General features: G+C 39.4%; 1 pseudogene; it reads right to left on the bottom strand.

The window, feature by feature from the left end:
- The window catches only part of LOC148119531 (large ribosomal subunit protein eL27 pseudogene), a 42,615-nt pseudogene extending 24,228 nt beyond the window's left edge, over nt 1-18,387 (bottom strand).
- Between the last annotated feature and the right edge of the window lie 337 nt (nt 18,388-18,724).

The raw sequence follows: 18,724 nt of genomic DNA, 5'->3' as shown, positions 1-18,724 counted from the left end.
CTTAAAACTTCTGCTCATAGCCCATCACTGAGGGAAGTCAAGGCAGGAGCCTGAGGCAGGAACTACAATAGAGACAATAGAGGAACCTGCTTACTGGCTGTTCCGCAGGTTCACATTTAGCTACTTTTTAGATCTTCTGTGATCATTGCTCAAGGATGGTGCTATCCACAGTGATCTGGGCCCTGCTTAACTGATAATTATTCAAGAAAATGCCCCCACAGACTTGCCTATTGCCTGTCAGAGGCATTTTCTCAGCTAATATTTTCTCTTTCAAAATGACAGCAACTTATGTCAAGTTGACAAATGTACTAACCAACATCCATGCCTCTAAAAGTGTCACTATTTCCTTATTTAATTTTCAAAAAAATATTTTCATGAAGGAATATTTGACATTATAAATAAAAAAAATTTTTAAAAATGAAAATAAGATGACTTGGAAGTGAAGACAAGGCTCAGGAGTTAAGAGCACTTCCTGCTTTTCCAGAGGACCTGAATTCAGTTCTCAGCACCCATGGCATGTGGCTCAGAAACACCTATAACTCAGGCTTCTGGGCCTCTTACACCTTCTTCTGACCTCAACAGGTATATCCCCCTCCAAACACACATATATACACAGGCACATACACATACAAAAACAAAGAAAATAATTTTTAAATGACTTAAAGAGAACAGAGTTTTAAAATTTTATAAAAACCTCAACCTTATTCTAAAGATATTTTATATGAACAGCTCTCAGGCAAGTGTCCTCATCAAACAAGCACAAAATAAGGTGAGTTAATTCTGAAATGAAAGTAAGCTAAACAAGGTAAGAATCCCCCTCCCCGGAAGCCTAGATGATGAAGTTTATCCCTTCTGCATTAAAATGTGCCCCAGTGTATATGCACACACTAACACACAAGAACACAGTGCTCACCAGCACTAGAAATTTTCTTCCACTTGTCTTTTTCAAAAGTGTGTGTGTGTGTGTGTGTGTGTGTGTGTGTGTTAGCTAGTTTTTGACCAGTGAACTCCAGGACTCTGCTTGTCTGCACACTCATACACATACACAAGAACAGCCAGCAATGGAATCGCTGGTGTATGCCACCATGGCTGGCCTTTATGTGGGTATTGAAAGTATGAACTCAGGTTCTCCTGCATGCATGGCAAGTACTTTGTCCACTTAGTCATCTCGCCAGCCCCTGACTTTTTATTTTATAATTTCATTTGTTTTGGGAACTTCCTATGTTAGCACTACATCTACTTCACTCCTGCCCCTCATTTTCTCCTTCAACTCATTCTGAGCCCCGTCTTCTCCTATCAAGTTCCTCATACGTCCACAATACACACATATATAGGCAAGCATACATGCACACATACGAAATGTACATACATATTTAAGTAAGCTCATAAAACAATATGCTTGCTCCTCTATGTCTTTTTCAAACACTGTACTGTTACTTCTTTTTCTTCCCTCTTTCCCTCTATTATTCTTCCTCCAACCCACAGTTAAAGACCCCTGGCATCTTGCTTCCCCAGCAACTACATGGCGTCTCTATGACCCCATCTTCTCTCTTCCCCTATCTTTATTTTGATTTCTTGCTGAGAAATATTCTAACTGGCCATTGGTTGAAACAGCTTTATTCATCAACCAATAAGAGAAACTCATAGTTACAGATACAGAAGGACATCCTACATCATCTTCCCTTTCCTGCCTAATTAAAAGGGAAGGTTTTAACTTTAACATAGTAAAATTATGTGTGTATACACTATATACATAGACACACATATGCAAATATATAAATCAAAACAATTATCAAGAAGGAACCACAGTAACAAGATTTAGTCCATTTGTAAAGACTTCCTCTCTTTGTTCTCATTACCCTCTTTGTGATACCTGTTTTGAATTACATGGCAGTTTAAGATGTTGATCTCTCTTGCTCTAGTTTCTGGTATTTTCTTTATCATAGTTTGATTTTTATTTATTGTCTCCTAATTTGGCCAGTACTGAGTATACATCTTTTTATTTTATGGGACAATCACTTACATAGTAGTTGATAAAAAAGGACACTGCTAATGTGATGCATCCACTTTTTATTTCTTCTTTCCCACAGGTCCAGTTCTATGGAATTTCTCCAACGTGTACATACATTCTTCAGGGCTCAGTACACCTGTCCATCGCTTGTGATTTTTCACCTCAGCAAGTGCCCATCAAATTGACCTATATCTTTCCCACCAAGAACACGATATTAAATTTGATCTAGGGACCCCATGCCCCAAACCAAAACAGAGACAGCTTGCTGTTGGCAAGGGGAAAAGGCCAAGTAATATATAATGGAAGACCTATTAAAATCACACCTGAGTTCTCAATGGAGACTCTAAAAGCCCATGGGCCTCAACTGATGTTTTGCAGACTCAAAAAGACCATGGAGGCCAGCCCAGACTACTATACCCAGTCAAACTGTCAATCACTATAGATGAAGAAATTAGCATTTCATGACAAAGTTGATAATGTGGATACAATATGTACCCACAAATCCATTCCCACAGAAGGTGCTAGAAGAAAATTCTAAACAAAGGATGTTAACTATACCCACAAAAATTCAAGTAATATGTAATGGCATTTCAAATGTATTTTACTAAATAAAGACTGCCTGAAGATCTGGGAGTAAAATAGTCCCATTATTCAGTCTTATAAGATAGGTCATGGTATCAGAAACCTTTAATCCCAGTAGCCATAATGACATGAACCTTTAATCCCAGTGGTGCATGCCTTTAATCCCAGCCCTAGAGAGGAATATAAATGGTGTGTGTGTGGGGGGGATAGCTCTCAGACACATAGTCTCGTTTTGAGATTCCTGATGACAGAATCACCATTTTTTGGGACTGAGGTTGAGGTAAGAGGCAGTGACTGACTGTTTTGCTTTTCAGATTTTCAGACTGAACCCCAATTTCTGACCCTGAGTTTTTATTAATCGTGCTTCAGCAATAGATAACCTCAAACCAGAAAATTCCAAAGAAAGGGAATACACACATACACTACCACCAATAAGAGAATAAAAAGAATTAACAACCATTGGTCATTAATACCTTTCAACATCAATGGAATCAATCTACTAATAAAAATCTCACAGGCTAACAGAATGAATATAAAAACAGGACCATCATTCAGCTGCAAGTAAGACTCATTCTTCAACATCAAAGATAAACATTACCTCAGAGTAAAGGGTCAATCAAACAAACCTAAGAAGCAAGCTAGTGTAGCTATCCTAACATCTAATAAGACTGACTTCAAAGCAAAGTAAGTAAAAAGATATGAAGAAGAACATTTTATCCTTATCAGAGGAAAAATACACCAAGAAGATGTCTCGATTCTGAACATCTATGTGCCAAATGTAAGGGCACTCAGGTTTGTAAAAGAAACATTAATAAAGTTTAAATCACACATAGAACCTCACACAATAATAGTAGGAGACTTCAATATCCCACTATTACCCATATAAATGTCATCCAGACAGAAATGAAACACAGAAATAATGGAAGTAACAGACTAGTTATGACTCAAATGGACCTCAAATTATCTACAGAATGTTTCTCCCAAACACAAAAGAATACGCCTTCTTCTCAGCACCTCATGGAACCTTCTCCAAAACTGACCATATACTCAGTCATAAAGGAAGTCTCAACAGATACAAAAAATTGGAATAACTACTTATATCTTATCAGATCATCATGGATTAAATTTGGGTGTCAACAATAACACAAACTACAAATGGCTTCATGGAAACTAAACAACTCTCAACTGATTAAAAAAAAATAAGAAAGAAATTAAAGACTTCCTGGAATTCAATAAAAATGAGTGTACAGCATAACCAGATTTAAGGAGCACAGTGAAAGTGGTACTAAGAGGTAAGTTCATAGCACTAGTGTCTTCATGAAGCATTTGGAGAGATCTCATGCTAACGAATTAACAGCGCACTTGAAAGCTCTAGAACAAAAAGAAGCAAACACACAGAGGGGTATATAGCAAGAAATAATCAAACAGAAGGCTAAAGTCAATAAGATAGAAACAAAGAGAATAATATAAAGAATCAATGAAACAATGAGTTTTATCTTCAAGAAAAATCAACAAAACAAACACACAAACTAACTAAAAGGTTAAGAGAGAATATTCAAATCAACAAAATCAGAAACAAAACGGGGACAAAACAGTTTCCAAGAAAGTCCAGAGAATCATTAGGTCAGACTTCCAAAACCTATACTTCTCAAAATGGGAAAATCTAAAAGAAGTGGAGAAATATTTTGATAGATACCACTTACCAAAGTTAAGTCAAGATCACATAAACAGTCTAAACAGACATATGACCCCTAAAAAAAAATCGAAGCAGTGATTAAAATTGTCTCAACCAAAAAGAGCTAAGATACAGATGGTTTTAATGAAGAATTCTGCAAGACTTTCAAAGAAGAGCTAATACAAATATCCCTCAAAGTATTTGACAAAATAGAAACATAAAAACATCACCAAAATCTTTTTGTGAGACCACACTTAGCCTGATAGCCAAACCACACAAAGACTCAACAACAACAAAAAAGAGAGTAGTAGACCAATTTCCCTCATGAACATTGATGCAAGAATACGCGTTAAAATAGTAGTACAAAGAATCTAAGAACACGTCAAAAGCATCATCTACCATGATAAAGGCTGCATCCAAGAGATTCTATTTTCAGGAATGTTTCTCATTGATTCACCTCACCACATGATGTTTTGAGAACAGAATGCCTGGTGTGATTGTCCCTTGTCTGAAGATTACTTTACCATTTATTTAAATTACAGACTAAATTTCCTTCTTGATTCTAATATTGATCAAGTTAAATGAATAACACCCACACTTCACTCCTGACCTTTAAGGCAATCACAATCTAAAGATCACGCAAGAAAAACAGTTTGAGTTGGAAAAGTCAAAATCACATTGAAATGGGAACACTTCAGTGCTCCAGAACAGCTTGGTCCTGGCTGATGAAAACTGGGACAAAGTGTGTTAGAACATAGAAAGCACACATGAATTCACAATCTCACAGTGTGCAATTAACTTAGAGACTTCCTCACAAGTCTTGGGCTGCAAAAGTGCAAAGCCGATTTCCAGTCTTGTTCAAAAGGAATCATTAGGATAACTGTGGTTACAAACCAGTTATCACATACCTGATTCATTGCAAACTAGTATTAAAGTGTCAGGCAAACCCCTGAGTTGGACTGCAACTCCAAAGGTCCACATCCCACTTGAGTGGTTGTGTTTATCTTGAACTGGTCAGTAGAAGTGGTATGACTCAAGATGGCTACTCTTTCGTCAACCTGGATCTACACAGAGTTGCTCAGCAGTGTTCCTTCCTTTCTAGACCCTTACCCTCAGAATGTCACTCAAATCTACTTTTACATTCAAGAATATGATTGAAGAATGAATGTGGTTTGTGGCCTTTAGAAAGATACAATACAGCTTTCCAAAGATATGCTCTGCAAGTTCATCTAAGACCTTCTTCTTCCAGCATGACTCATGAGAAGTGCAACACTTTTTAAATAGAATAAGCAGAACTCTAAATAATAAGGAGATTGGAGACTTCTCCTTGTGAAACACTGACTCAAACCATCCAATGTTGACAAACTCTCATGCTGTTTGTCAAAGCAGCTAAGCTGCCAAAGCACACACCAACTCAATTATCCGATAATTCTCTGCTAAGTAAGTTTTCCTTGTCAGTTGCTGGCTAAAGATGCATAAATAGCTCTTTGTTGGTTCTCTGGTGCCTAGGCTGAGAATAGTGACAGGATGAAAGGCATGGATTTATGAGGTGTTTTCAAGTGGGGCGTGAACAAAAGGCTATTAAGGCATAAGAAAGAGCAATTGGGATTTATGGGCTAGTTAGGAAAGGTTTCCAAGAGTAAGTGACTTATAAACTGGAAGTTGATAGAAGTTCACTGGGAAAAAAAAAAGTAAGACGCAAAAGTAAACAACACACTTAAACATGCTGTGAGCTTGGTGCTTTCAGAGAGAGGTACACACTGGTCATTGTGACTGCCATCCTCACTCTCCTCCTTGTCAGCTACATCCTTAGATGGACCAGGATCCTTGGCTGGATTATTCAAAAGCTGTTGCCGTTAGATTCGGGTGTGCTTCTCAGCTGAGGACAAGTTCATGTTGGGTGGCTGCTGACATTCTTGCGCAGAGAGCAATGGTATTTTATAGTTCCCAGATCTTTTATTTAAAATCTTCTTTAGTCTACATTCTCATCCTTGCATATACTAGTGACAGCTTTGGGCAACTGGCCTGATCGTTTGAAAAAACTGAAGAAAGGGCAAGTTGCATAAGTCTTGCTGGCAAAATAATACCTCTTTAAAATATTTTCTGGAAAATTTGAGCAAGAGATTGCTTGATTCAGTCATGCTTTTATTTTACTGCGCTTCAAAAAAATGCTCATGTCCCATGGGTCTCTCAGCTATAGCACTCAGCTAAATTTGATGCTAGTCATTTTGAACATGTTTCAATGAAGAGGTAAAACACTAACAATGTTTAACATAAACAGCACATGTAAAATCATGGATCTCTCTATCCTTCCTTCCCTCATTTTTCCTTGCGCTTCTTCCCATCAACATGCTGCCCACCCAATGCTCTGCCTGTTTACCTTCTCCTGGTGCTGAGTAAGACCTCACTTTGTCTCTAGGGGAACACAGTCAGAAGGAAATGGTTTGTCAGTTTCATCTGGAAAACAGCATAGGTGATTATCCAGCCCACAGAAACCACAGCTCTCTCTCGGAGACTCTAACTCACGTCTTCTGCTTTGCTCCTTGGTTTCTAAGCTCATTTTGTTTTACATACACTTATCAGTTGCCACCGTGTGAAATCTCTGAGTGCTCCTAAGATCTCTTTTCAGGCTGGCAGATGTCTGGCACTAGCTTCCCTTGTTGGCACGCTTTCCCTGGTAACAAGATCTCTCTTCTTTATTATAATACCAGAGAGAAAGTGTGGATCTGACCCTAAAAGGCATTTGGCAAACCTGATGACAGGATGTTTAAATGACAACTTGAAACAAATCAAAAGACCAGATTCATTTTACACTAATGCCACTCCTTATTTCATAAAGCAGAGGAACAGAAGGCCTTTCCATTATTCTCTTAGTAACCAGGTCTAGGGAAATATTCCACCCCTCATTAGCAGGAATGAAGCAATACAGTCTGATACAACACAAAGCATATTCATACCTTCGTCTGTGTGTACACACATACTGAAAAGCAAAGATAATGGGTTGTTCATAATGCCTCAGTAAGAAATATTTCTAAGTGCTCTGTGCTGCAGAATTAAGTTCTGAGCCTAAAAGCACATGGTGTTAAAGAGGACAGGGCCTTGGGAGCACTTGCGCTGGCCCCATTAACAGTAAAGAATTGAACCTTTCAGAGGGGCACAGAGTAAGCCCTGCAGACTGGGAACAGTGCAGGGTACAGATGACACACAGAGAAGTATCCACAGGAGAACGGCCAGAATCAGAGCATTTGTGCAGCTCCATGGGTGAAAAAGAGGGATTCTGAGACTGAGCACAGTGGGTAAAGAGGGGTGAATGCTAGCACTCACTCATTTTCTCATTTGAAGCCCTGAGCCAGCAGGCAGAATGGAGGGTGGGTCTTCCCATGTTAATTATCCTAATCTAGATTATCCCTCACAGGGACCTACAGATTTGATTTCGTGGTGACTATAAATCTCATCAAATTGACAATCAATGAAGCAGCATGCCAGATTATTTCAGACCTTGTTTTGTAGCCTATACTGTCCTGTGTATACCTGGTGCCTACAGAGAGCGAAAGACAGTGTCAGATCCCCTGAAACTGGAGTTGCACCCAGTTGTGAGCCCCCATATGGTTTCTGAGAACCAAATCCAGGATTTCTGACAGAACAATAGCTGCCCTTAGCCACTGACCCATCTCTGCAGCACCCTTCAAAGCTTTTCCAGTTAAGAAATATTTTGGAAAGTAATAAAATTCAACCTCATATAAAGATGGTGTGTGTGTGTGTGTGTGTGTGTGTGTGTGTGTGTTTGTGTGTGTGTAGTGTCTCCACTAGGCATTCAGCTTTAGAAGCTGGTAAAATTTGTGACATGAAGCATCAGGTGTGCTGATTCTGGGGCAGTCAAGCACCCCAGAGATACAGTAACTGAAAGATTTAAGCCATTATTGGGTTCAGTGGCTCAAATGAAAAAGAACTTTTGAATATGAAAAACTCCTAGCCATCCTCCCTAATGAATATGTAATATTAATAGAAATCACAAAGTCCCATTGGCATTTAACTACACAGATAAATTGAGATTTGCCTTTTCCTGTTTTACAAAGATGCATCTAGAGTCAAGCAAGCAGCAGAAGAGAAAAGGCCATCGGCATAAAACACCGACTCAGATTTGAGGTTTTAATTATTTTTCACATCTGGAGGTGAAGACAAGAGTGGAGGAAGGGTTGTTACTTCTAAATAACTTGGGTGATTTGCAATTTAATCAATGTAGCATTTTCTAAACTCATCAATTTAAATCTTGAGCCTCTAAAATTATAAAACACCATTAAATGTATTACAGTTATTTTCTTGGATCTTTCTGAGGATACTTTTTTCTTTCCTTTTTGATAGATTTTCTAATGATGATTAAACTTCCTAAGCATCTGCTGTAATTCAGGCATTGGATGCTCATTACCACATAGGTGTCCAATAATCTTCAAAGCTGAGGTCATTGTATGTTACAGTAAGCAGCACTGAGGTCCAGAGAGGTTAACTCATTTTCCTTAATCAGATTCCTTACAAGTCAATATTCATTCTTGCATATATTCATTCTTATATATCTGTTGGTGGTGGCATTCCCTCTTATTTTGCTCTAGCTGTTTAATTGTCTGGAAGTGTATCTTTGAGAAGCTGACTATCCCAGCACTAGAGGTGAAATTGTTATTGTTATTGCTATTGTTATTGCTGCTGCTGGAGACTTTACTAACATACCCAATAAAATGATTCAATAAAATTGAAAAGTAAGTAAATAAAAAAGAAATGTAACTCAAATTATAAGAAGAACCAATATTTTAGAACTGATTTATCCAGAATTATATTTAAAAAAAACAAAAACAAAACCCTTGCTAAATAGCCCTCTGGGCTTACGAAGCACACACTGTGCTAGCAGCCTATATCAGTAGGAAGTTTCATACATAGGTTCTCTCTTTCATAGGGAATTAGAATTAAACAATTACTGGTTAAATAATTAGTTACCAATGTGGTAAGAGCTGTAAAAAAAAATTTTAAAAATGCCCAATTCCCTTGGGAAGCACTGGGTGCTTTGAATTCAAACTAAGGTTGCTAGACTATGAAAAGAGAGAATGCAAAGACAGAAAGAATCAAAGCAGAGAATTTACTGAATCATATGTGAGCCTGCTGAGAGGAAGAAACACAGACAATTCTAAACTTCTACTGAAAGTCTGGGAAGGACTGTTGTTGCAAGGAGGGCCCGCTTGTTCATCCTGGTTGCCTGGCTAGCTTAGACCTGAAATAATCACACAGAAACTGTATTAATTAAATCACTGCTTGACCCATTAGCTCTAGCTTATTATTGGCTAACTCTTTGATATTAATTTAACCCATTTCTATTAATCTGTATATCATCACGTGGCTGTGGCTTACTGGGTAAAATTCCTAACATCTGTCTCTGGAGGTTACATGGCATCTCTCTGACTCCACCCTTTTCCTCCCAGCATACAGCCTAGCTTTCCCTGTCTAGTTCTGTTTTCCCTGCCATAGGCTCAAAGCAGTTCTTTATCCATTAGCCAATAAATGGAACACACAGACAGAAGGACACCCCACACAAGACTATAGAATCACATACATATTTTTGGGTTCCTTTCTTCTTGTTTTGTTCTGTGAAACAAGGTCTTCCTCTGTTGCTCAGACAGATATTAAACTTGTGCACTCAAGGGAGCCTCATCTTTCAGCCAGCTGAGCAGAAGAGGTTGCAGTTATATGCCATCCAGCAAGAATCAAGCACAAATGCATTTTAAAAGTGACTCTAAAAATAATGGAGTCCTTGGTCCTACTGTGACTCAGAATCGTGTGAATGTTCAAGTGTTACTATGTGTATTCTCACGGTCAGTAATACAGTCAGAATCCATGTTGATGCCTTTCCTCCACACTGCTGCTGATGGTCATAACCCATGCTAGAGCCAGAAACCGTGTGGAAGTTCTGAATCCATGCTGCCACTGACTTTATAGGGCAATCAAGTTTCTTCTGCAATGGTTATTGATGACTGCAGACTTACAGTTAAGTATGAGACAAGCGGGGCAGTGGTGGCGCAAGCCTTTGATCCCAACACTCAGAAGGCTGAGGCAGACAGATCTCGGTGAGTTCGAGGACAGCCTGGTCTACAAGAGCTAGTTCGAGGACAGGCACCAAAGCGACACAGAGAACCTTGTCTTGAAATTTAAAAAAAAAAAAAAAAAAAAAAAAAACAAGAAAAAGAATGAGAGACAAAGAAGCAATCTAGACAGGAAACCTTTAGAGAGAACCCTTAAAATTGTGCTAGGGATACTAAAGTGTAGCTCTTCACAGCTGATAGCTTCAATCAGGTGTGGATATGGGCAGGGGCGCAGTTTTCTTTAATTGCCTGCCCACTGGAAGTTTGGCTGTGATCTAGTGAGCATATGGGCACCACAAATTGGTCTTGTTTTTCTCTCTTTTATTTTCTTTCTTCTTCTTTTGTTTTGCGGGAGGTCACAAGTCTCAGGTGGACCTGGGAGAACTGGGAAGCGAATGTGATCAAGGTGCATTATGTGGAGGCTGTGAGATTGTGCATGTATAAGTGTGTGTGTTTCTGTGCGAGTGTGTCTACATGTGTTTTTAAGTGTTTTAGAATGTGTATAAGTATGTTTCTATATGAGTATGTGTGCATATGTCTGGATGTGAGTGTGTATTGTGAGAGAGAAAGAGACAGTGTGTGAGTTTGTGTGAGTTTACACATGAGTATGTGTGGGAGTATACATATGAGTGTGATTATGTGAGTATGCATGAGAGTGTGTATGCCTGGGCATTTATGTGTGTGCATCAGAGATTGTATATGAGTGTGTGTGAATGTGAGAGTTTGTGGATGTGAGTCTGTCTGTATATGTGAGTATTTCGGTGTGAATATCAGTTTGTGTGTGGAGAGTATGTGAGTGTGTGGAGTATGTACCTGTGGGTATGTGAGTGTGTAAGAGTGTGAGTCTGCACATGTGTGTGATGTGTGAGAGTGACCATGTGTGATTGCAACTTACCCGTGCATTCGTGTGTGGAAGCCAAGTTGCTATCATGAGTCTTTCTCTATCGCTCCCTGTCTCATTTTCTTTTTTTGTTTGGTTGTTTGTTTTTTGTTTTTTTAAACTTTTATTTTATTTTATTTTATTTATTTATTTATAAAAATTTCCACTTTCTCCCCTCCTCCCAATACCCTCCCACTCCCCCCACTCCCTGTCCTCCTCCCTCTCCAGTCCTAAGAGCAGTCAGGGTTTCCAGCCCTGTGGGAAGTCCAAGTTCCTCCCCCTTCCCTCCAGGTCTAGGAATGTGAGCATCCAAACAGACCAGGATCCCAAAATACCAGTACATGCAGACGAAATAAGTCCCAGTGCCATTATCAATGGCTTCTCAGTCAGCCCCCATGTCAGCCACATTCAGAGAATCCGGTTTGATCACATGCTCGTTCAGTCCCAAGAAGAACTCGTTCAGTTCAAGTCCAGCTGGCCTTGGTGAGCTCTCATTAGATCAGTCCCCTTGTATCAGTGGGTGAACGCACTCCTCACAGTCCTGCCTTTCTTGTTCATGTTCTCCCTCCTTCTGCTCCTCATTTGTACCTTGGGGGCTCAGTCCAGTGCTCCAACGTAGGTCTCTGTCTCTATCTCCATCCATCGTCGGATGAAGGTTCCCCCTGATCCTGACTTTCTGGCTCACGTTCTCCCTCCTTCTGCTTCTCATTTGGATCAAGGGAGATAAGCCCAGTGTTCCAATGTGGGTCTCTATCTCTATCTCCATCCATCACCAGATGAAGGTTCTATGGTGATATGCAAAATATTCATCAGTATGGTTATGGGCCAAGGCCAGTTCAAGCACCCTCTCCTCTGCTGCCCAGGGAACAATCTGGGGACCTCTTCTTGGAACTGGGAACCGCTCTAGAATCAAGTCTCTTGCAAACCCTAAAATGGCTTCCTTAGTTGAGATATATACTTCCCTGCTCGCATATCCATCCTTCCTCCCTCCCCCCATTCCATTCCCCCAAGCTATCCCCAATCCTCCCCTTCTCTCTTCTCTCTAACCATCTCCCCTAATTTTCACCCCTCCCCCCGTGCACCTAAGGTTGCCAGGCAATCTTGTCTACTTCCAATATCCAGGAGGATAACTATATGATTTTCTTCAGGTTCACCTTCTTATTTAGCTTCTTTAGAATCACGAATTATAGGCTCAAAGACCTTTAATTATGGCTAGAATCCCCTTATGAGTGAATACATACCATATTCCTCTTTTTTGTCTAGGTTACCTCACTCAGTAAAGCGATTTCTATTTCCATCCATTTGCATGCAAAATTCAAGATGTCATTGTTTTTTACCGCTGAGTAAAACTCTAATGTGTATATGTTCCAGACCTTTTTAACCATTCTTCTGTTGAGGGGCACCTAGGTTGTTTCCAGATTCTGGCTATTACAAATAGTGCTGCTATAAACATGGTTGAACAAATACTTTTGCAGTATTATAGGGCATCTCTTGGGTATATTTCCAAGAGTGGAATTGCTGGGTCCTGAGGGAGGTTGACTCCCAGTTTCCCGAGAAACCACCACACTGATTTCCACAGTGGCTGCACAAGTTTGCATTCCCACCAACAATGGATGAGTGTTCCCCTCACTCCACATCCTCTCCAGCATAGGCTATCATTGGTGTTTTCGAGTTTAGCTATTCTGACAGGTGTAAGATTGTATCTCAAAGTTGTTTTGATTTGCATTTCCCTGATCGCTAAGGAGGTTGAGCATGACCTTAAGTGTCTTTTGGCCATTCGAAGTTCTTCTGTTGAGAATGGGGTTCAGTTCAGTACCCCATTTTAATTGGGTTAATTAGAGTTTTATTGTCTAGTTTCTTGAGTTATTTGTATATATTAGAGATCTGACCTTTGTCTGATGAGGGGTTGGTGAAGATCTCCCAGTCAGAAGGTAGCCTTTTTGTCTTACTCACAGTGTCCTTTGCTTTACAGAAGCTTCTCAGTTTCAGGAGGTTCCATTTATTCATTGATTCTCTTATTGTCTGTGATACTGGGGTTCTACTTAGGAAGTGGTCTCCTGTGCCTATGTCTTGTAGACTACTTCCCACTTTCTCTTCTATCAGGTTCAAAGTGGTCAGATTAATGTTGAGGTCTTTAATCCATTTGGACTTGAGTTTTGTGCAAGGTGATAGATATGGATCTACTTTCATTCTTCTACAGGTTGACATCCAGTTATGCCAGCACCATTTGTTAAAGATGCTATCCTTCTTCCATTGTATACCTTTAGCTCCCTTGTAGAAAATTAGGTGTTCATAGGTTTGTGGGTTAATATCCGGGTCTTCTATTCGATTCCATAGGTCGACTTCTCTGTTGTTATGCCAATACCAAGCTGTTTTCAATACTGTTGCTCTGTAATAGAGTTTGAAGTCAGGGATGGTAATGCCTCCAGAAGTTCCTTTATTGTATAAGATTGTTTTGGCTATCCTGGGTTTTTTGTTTTGCCATGTAAACTTGATTATTGTTCTCTCAAGGTCTGTGAAGAAGTTTGATGGGATTTTGATGGGGATTGCATTGAATCTATAGATTGCTTTTGGTAGAATTGCCATTTTTACTATGTTGATCCTCCCAATCCAAGAGCAAGGGAAATATTTCCGATTTCTGGTATCCTCCTCAATTTCTTTCTTCAAAGACTTAAAGTACTTGTCAAATAGGTCTTTCACTTCCTTGGTTGGAGTTATCCCAAGATATTTTATGCTATTTGTGGCTATCGTGAAAGGTGAAATTTCTCTGATTTCCCTCTCTGCTTCTTTATCCTTTGTGTATAGGAGGGCAACTGATTTTTTGGAGTTGATCTTGTACCCTGCCACATTACTAAAGGTGTTTATCAGCTGTAGGAGTTCTTTGGTAGAGTTTTTGGGGGTCACTTATGTACACTATCATATCATCTGCAAATAATGAGAGTTTATCTTCTTCCTTTCCAATTCCAATCCCCTTGATCCCCTTATGTTGTCTTATTGCTATTGCTAGAACTTCAAGCACTATATTGAAGAGGAATGGTGAGAGTGGACAGCCTTGTGGTGTTCCTGATTTTAGTGGAATGGCTTTGAGCTTCTCTTCATTCAATTTGATGTTAGCTGTTGGCTTGCTGTAAATAGCTTTTATTATATTTAGGTATGATCCTTGTATCCCCAATCTCTCCAACACCTTTATCATAAAGGAGTGTTGAATTTTGTCAAATGCTTTTGTAGCATCCAATGAAATGATCAGATGGTTTTTTTCCTTCAGTTGATTTATATGATGGATTACATTGATAGATTTGCATATGTTGAACCAGCCCTGCATCTCTGGGATGAAGCCTACTTGATCATAATGGATAATTTTTCTAATGTATTCTTGGATTCGGTTTGCCAGTATTTTGTTGAGAATTTTTGTGTCGATGTTCATGAGTGAGATTGGCCTGTAATTCTCTTTCTTGGTTGTGCCTTTGTGTGGTTTTGGTATCAGGGTAACTGTAGCTTCATAAAAAGAGTTTGGCAATGACTCTTCTATTTCTATATTGTGAAATACATTAAGGAATATAGGTATTAGCTCTTCTTGGAAGTTCTGGTAGAATTCTGCATTGAAACCATCTGCTCCTAGGCTTTTTTGGTAGGGAGGTTTGATAACAGCTTCTATTTCTTTGCTACTAACAGGTCTATTTAGATTGTTCACCTGATCTTGATTTAACTTTGGTAAATGGTACTTATCTAAAAACAAGTCCATTTCTTGCACATTTTCCAACTTTGAAGCATATAAACTTTTGTAGTAAGATCTAATGATTCTCTGAATTTCCTCTGTGTCTGTGGTTATGTCCCCCTTTTCATTTCTGATCTTATTAATTTGCGTGTTCACTCTCTGCCGTTTGATTAGGTTGGTTAGGGGTTTGTCAATCTTGTTGATTTTCTCCAAGAACCAGCTTTTTGTTTCATTAATTCTTTGGATTGTTTTCTGTGTTTCTATTTTGTTGATTTCAGCCCTGTTTGATTATTTCCAGTCTTCTACTCCTCCTGGGAGAGTCTGCTTCTTGTTTTTTCCAGAGCTTTCAGGTGTGCTGTTAAGTCTCCAATATGTGCTTTCTCTGTTTTCTTTAATTAGGCACTTAGTGCTATGAACTTTCATCTTAGCACTGCTTTCATTGTGTCCCATAGGTTTGAGTATGTTGTGTCTTTATTTTCATTAAATTCAAGGAAGACTTTAATTTCTTTCTTTAGTTCTTCCTTAACCCAGGGGTGATTCAGTAGTTGACTGTTCAGCTTCCATGAGTTTGTAGGCTTTCTGGGGTTAGAATTGTTCTTGAATTCTGACTTTATTCCATGGTGATCCGACAAGACACAGGTGATTACTAATATTTTTTTGTATCTGTGGAAGTTTGCTTTGTTACCAAGTATGTAGTCAATTTTTGAGAAGGTTTCATAAGCTGAAGAGAAGAAGGTATATTCTTTTCTATTTGGGTGGAATGTTCTATAGAAGTCTGTTAAGTCCATTTGATTCATTACCTCTATTAATTCTCTTATTTCTCTGTTAGGTTTCTGTCTGATTGACCTGTCCATTGGTGAGAGAGGTGTGTTGAAGTCTCCTACTATTAGTGTGTGTGGTTGATGACTGCCTTGAGTTCTAAAAGTGTTTCTTTTACATAAGTGGGTGCTTTTATATTAGCGGCATAGATATTCAGGATTGAGACTTCCTCCTGATGAATTGTTCTTGTTTTGAGTATAAAATGTCCATCTCCATCTCTTCTGATTGATTTTAGTTTGAAGTCAATTTTGTTGGAAATTAGAATGGCCACACCCACTTGTTTCTTAGGTCCGTTTGCTTGAAAACCTTTTCCCAACCCTTTACTCTGAGTAGATGTCTGTCTTTGTGGTTGAAGTGTGTTTCTTGTAAAGAGCAGAATGTTGGATCCTGTTTTTGTATCCAATCTCTTAGTCTGTGCCTTTTTATAGGTGAGTTGAGTCCATTAATATTAAGTGATATTAATGACCAGTGGTTGTTGCCTCCAGTTATTTTTTTATTTTTTATTTATTTTTTTGTGTGTAGTAGAGTTTGTGTGTTTCCCTTCTTTGAGTTGTGGTTGTGAAGGGTCGCTAGATGTCTGAGTTATTGTAGGAAGTGTTGGCAATGTTAGATTCCTTGGGTTGCAATTTTCCTTCTATTACTTTCTGTAAGGCTGGATTTGTGGCTATGTATTGTTTAAATTTATTTTTATCCTGGAATATTTTGTTTTCTCCGTTGCTAGTGAACGATATCTTGGCTGGGTATAGTAGTCTGGGTTTGCATCCATGATCTCTTAGTTTCTGCAGTACCTCTATCCAGGACCTTCTGGCTTTCATGGTTTCAATAGAGAAGTCCGGTGTAAGCCTGATAGGTTTACCTTTATAAGTTACTTGACCCTTTTCCTTTGCAGCTCCTAATATTCTTTCTTTAATCTGTATGTTTTGTGTTTTGATTATTATATGGCGAGGGGATTTTTTTTTTTGATCCAGTCTATTCGGTGTTCTGTATGCTTCTTTAACCTTCATAGGAATATTGTTCTTTAGGTTAGGAAAGTTTTCTTCTTTAATTTTGTTGAATATATTTTCTGGGCCTTTGATCCACAATTCTCCTTCTTCTACTCCTATTATTCTTAGGTTTGGTCTTTTTATTATGTCCCAGATTTCTTGAATGTTTTGTGATGAGAATTTGGTGGATTTGCTGTTTTCTTTGATCAGAGCGTTTATTTCTCTTTGGCGTCTTCAGAATCTGAGATTCATTCTTCTATCTCTTGTATTCTATTGGTTATGCTTGATTCTGTAGTCTCTGTTTGTTTACCTAGATTTTCCATATCCAGCAGGCCCTCGGTTTGTGTTTTCTTCATTGCCTCCATTTCAGTTTTCAATTCTTGAACTGTTTTCATTACCTGTTTGATTGTTTTTTCTTGGTTTTCCAGCATATCATTTACGGATTTACTCATTTCTTCAAACTTTTTGTTATATTTCTCATCCACTTCTTTACTCATTTCTTCAAACTTTTTGTTATACTCCTCATCCATTTCTTTAAGTGAGTTATTCATATCCTGTTTAAGGGACTCTATTGCTTTCATAATGGCACTTTTTTCCACTTCTTCTGGATTAGGGTGTTCAAATCCTTCTGTTGTAGGGTCGCTGGGATCTGGGGTTTTCATGTTGTTTTTCAGGTTGTTGGAGGAATTCTTGCCTTGGCTTCTGCCCATCTCTTCCTTCAAATGCTCTCTAATGGATCTTATGGTACTGGGTCAGGTTCCCTTGTTGGGCAGGGACCTCACTGACAGAAGGCCTACCTTTCTGCAGGAAGTCTATTGAAACACAGGAATTCCCTCCTGCCGGGGTTGCATTTATCCAGTCCTAGAGCCCAAGCAGGCTGAGCTGGGGGATTTTATGGCCCTGAGGAGTAAGGGAGGAATAAGGGAAGGGGTTCCTGGGTGAAAGCTGGGATGGGATAGGAGGCAAGAGGGCTTAGCAGGGTGGAGCAGCCCCTTCAGAGTGACCAGGAAGTCAAGGGGGTCGGGGAATATCTGAGCTCCTCCTTGCTGGGCTTCTGCCACATGTCAGGAGCAAACTCACCCCTCTGATGGATCTTCTGCTAGAGGATCAGTGCCCCTTGCTGGCCAGGAATCTTGCTGAGCTGACCTGTTTTTTTTTAAACTTTTAATGATGTAAACAAATATATACCTAAAAGCGAAGCTTCTGGAAAAAACCATTTGTTCTTCCCTGTCTTGTATCGTTCCTCAAATTTGACCTTGGCTTCCCACCTTGCCTTGCGTTTCAGGGCTGGGTCCCTAAAGACATCCTTGTTGACAACAGTTTTGTCCAGGGGGATGTCCACAGAGTACCTTGTGGGCATCAGGTGGTTGTAGTTATAAACCTTCACAAAGGACTTGATCTTGGATCTCTTGGCGACTTTCTTCTTGCCCATTGCAGCTGTCACTTTTCGGGGATAGCGGTCAATTTCAGCCACCAGGGCATGGCTGTAAGGGCGGTCTGAGGTGCCATCATCAATGTTCTTCATGATGACGGCTTTGTGTCCAGAGTAGCGTTCAGCCTGGACGAGCACCACTTTCCCGGGTTTAATGAACTTGCCCATTTCGACAGCGAGCAGCCGGTTCCCAGCAGAAAGGAAAGGCCTCTGTCTCATTTTCTTAAGGCAAACTTTCTAGACAAGCCTGCAGCTTGTCAGTTTGGCTGGGCTGGCTAGGCAGTAAATCCCCAGGATGTATTTATCCTGCTTCACTCAGTACTGGGCTTATACATTCATTAGCCACACCATTTTGACTTGAATATTTCTAGTTTGACACATTTCCAATGTTGGTTTTTTGACTTCTGGGTCTATGTCTTGCACTATTCCAGTTTATTCACTATGAATGCTTGTATTTTTGAAAGCATGGCATGTAATTCTCAAGTATAATAGCCAATACTGCAAG

This window comes from Myodes glareolus, chromosome 16, assembly GCF_982192425.1.
Source record: "Myodes glareolus chromosome 16, mMyoGla1.1, whole genome shotgun sequence".
NCBI lineage: Eukaryota > Metazoa > Chordata > Mammalia > Rodentia > Cricetidae > Myodes > Myodes glareolus.
The sequence above is the reverse complement of the archived record's forward strand: the minus strand, read 5'-3'. Positions and strand labels throughout refer to the sequence as shown.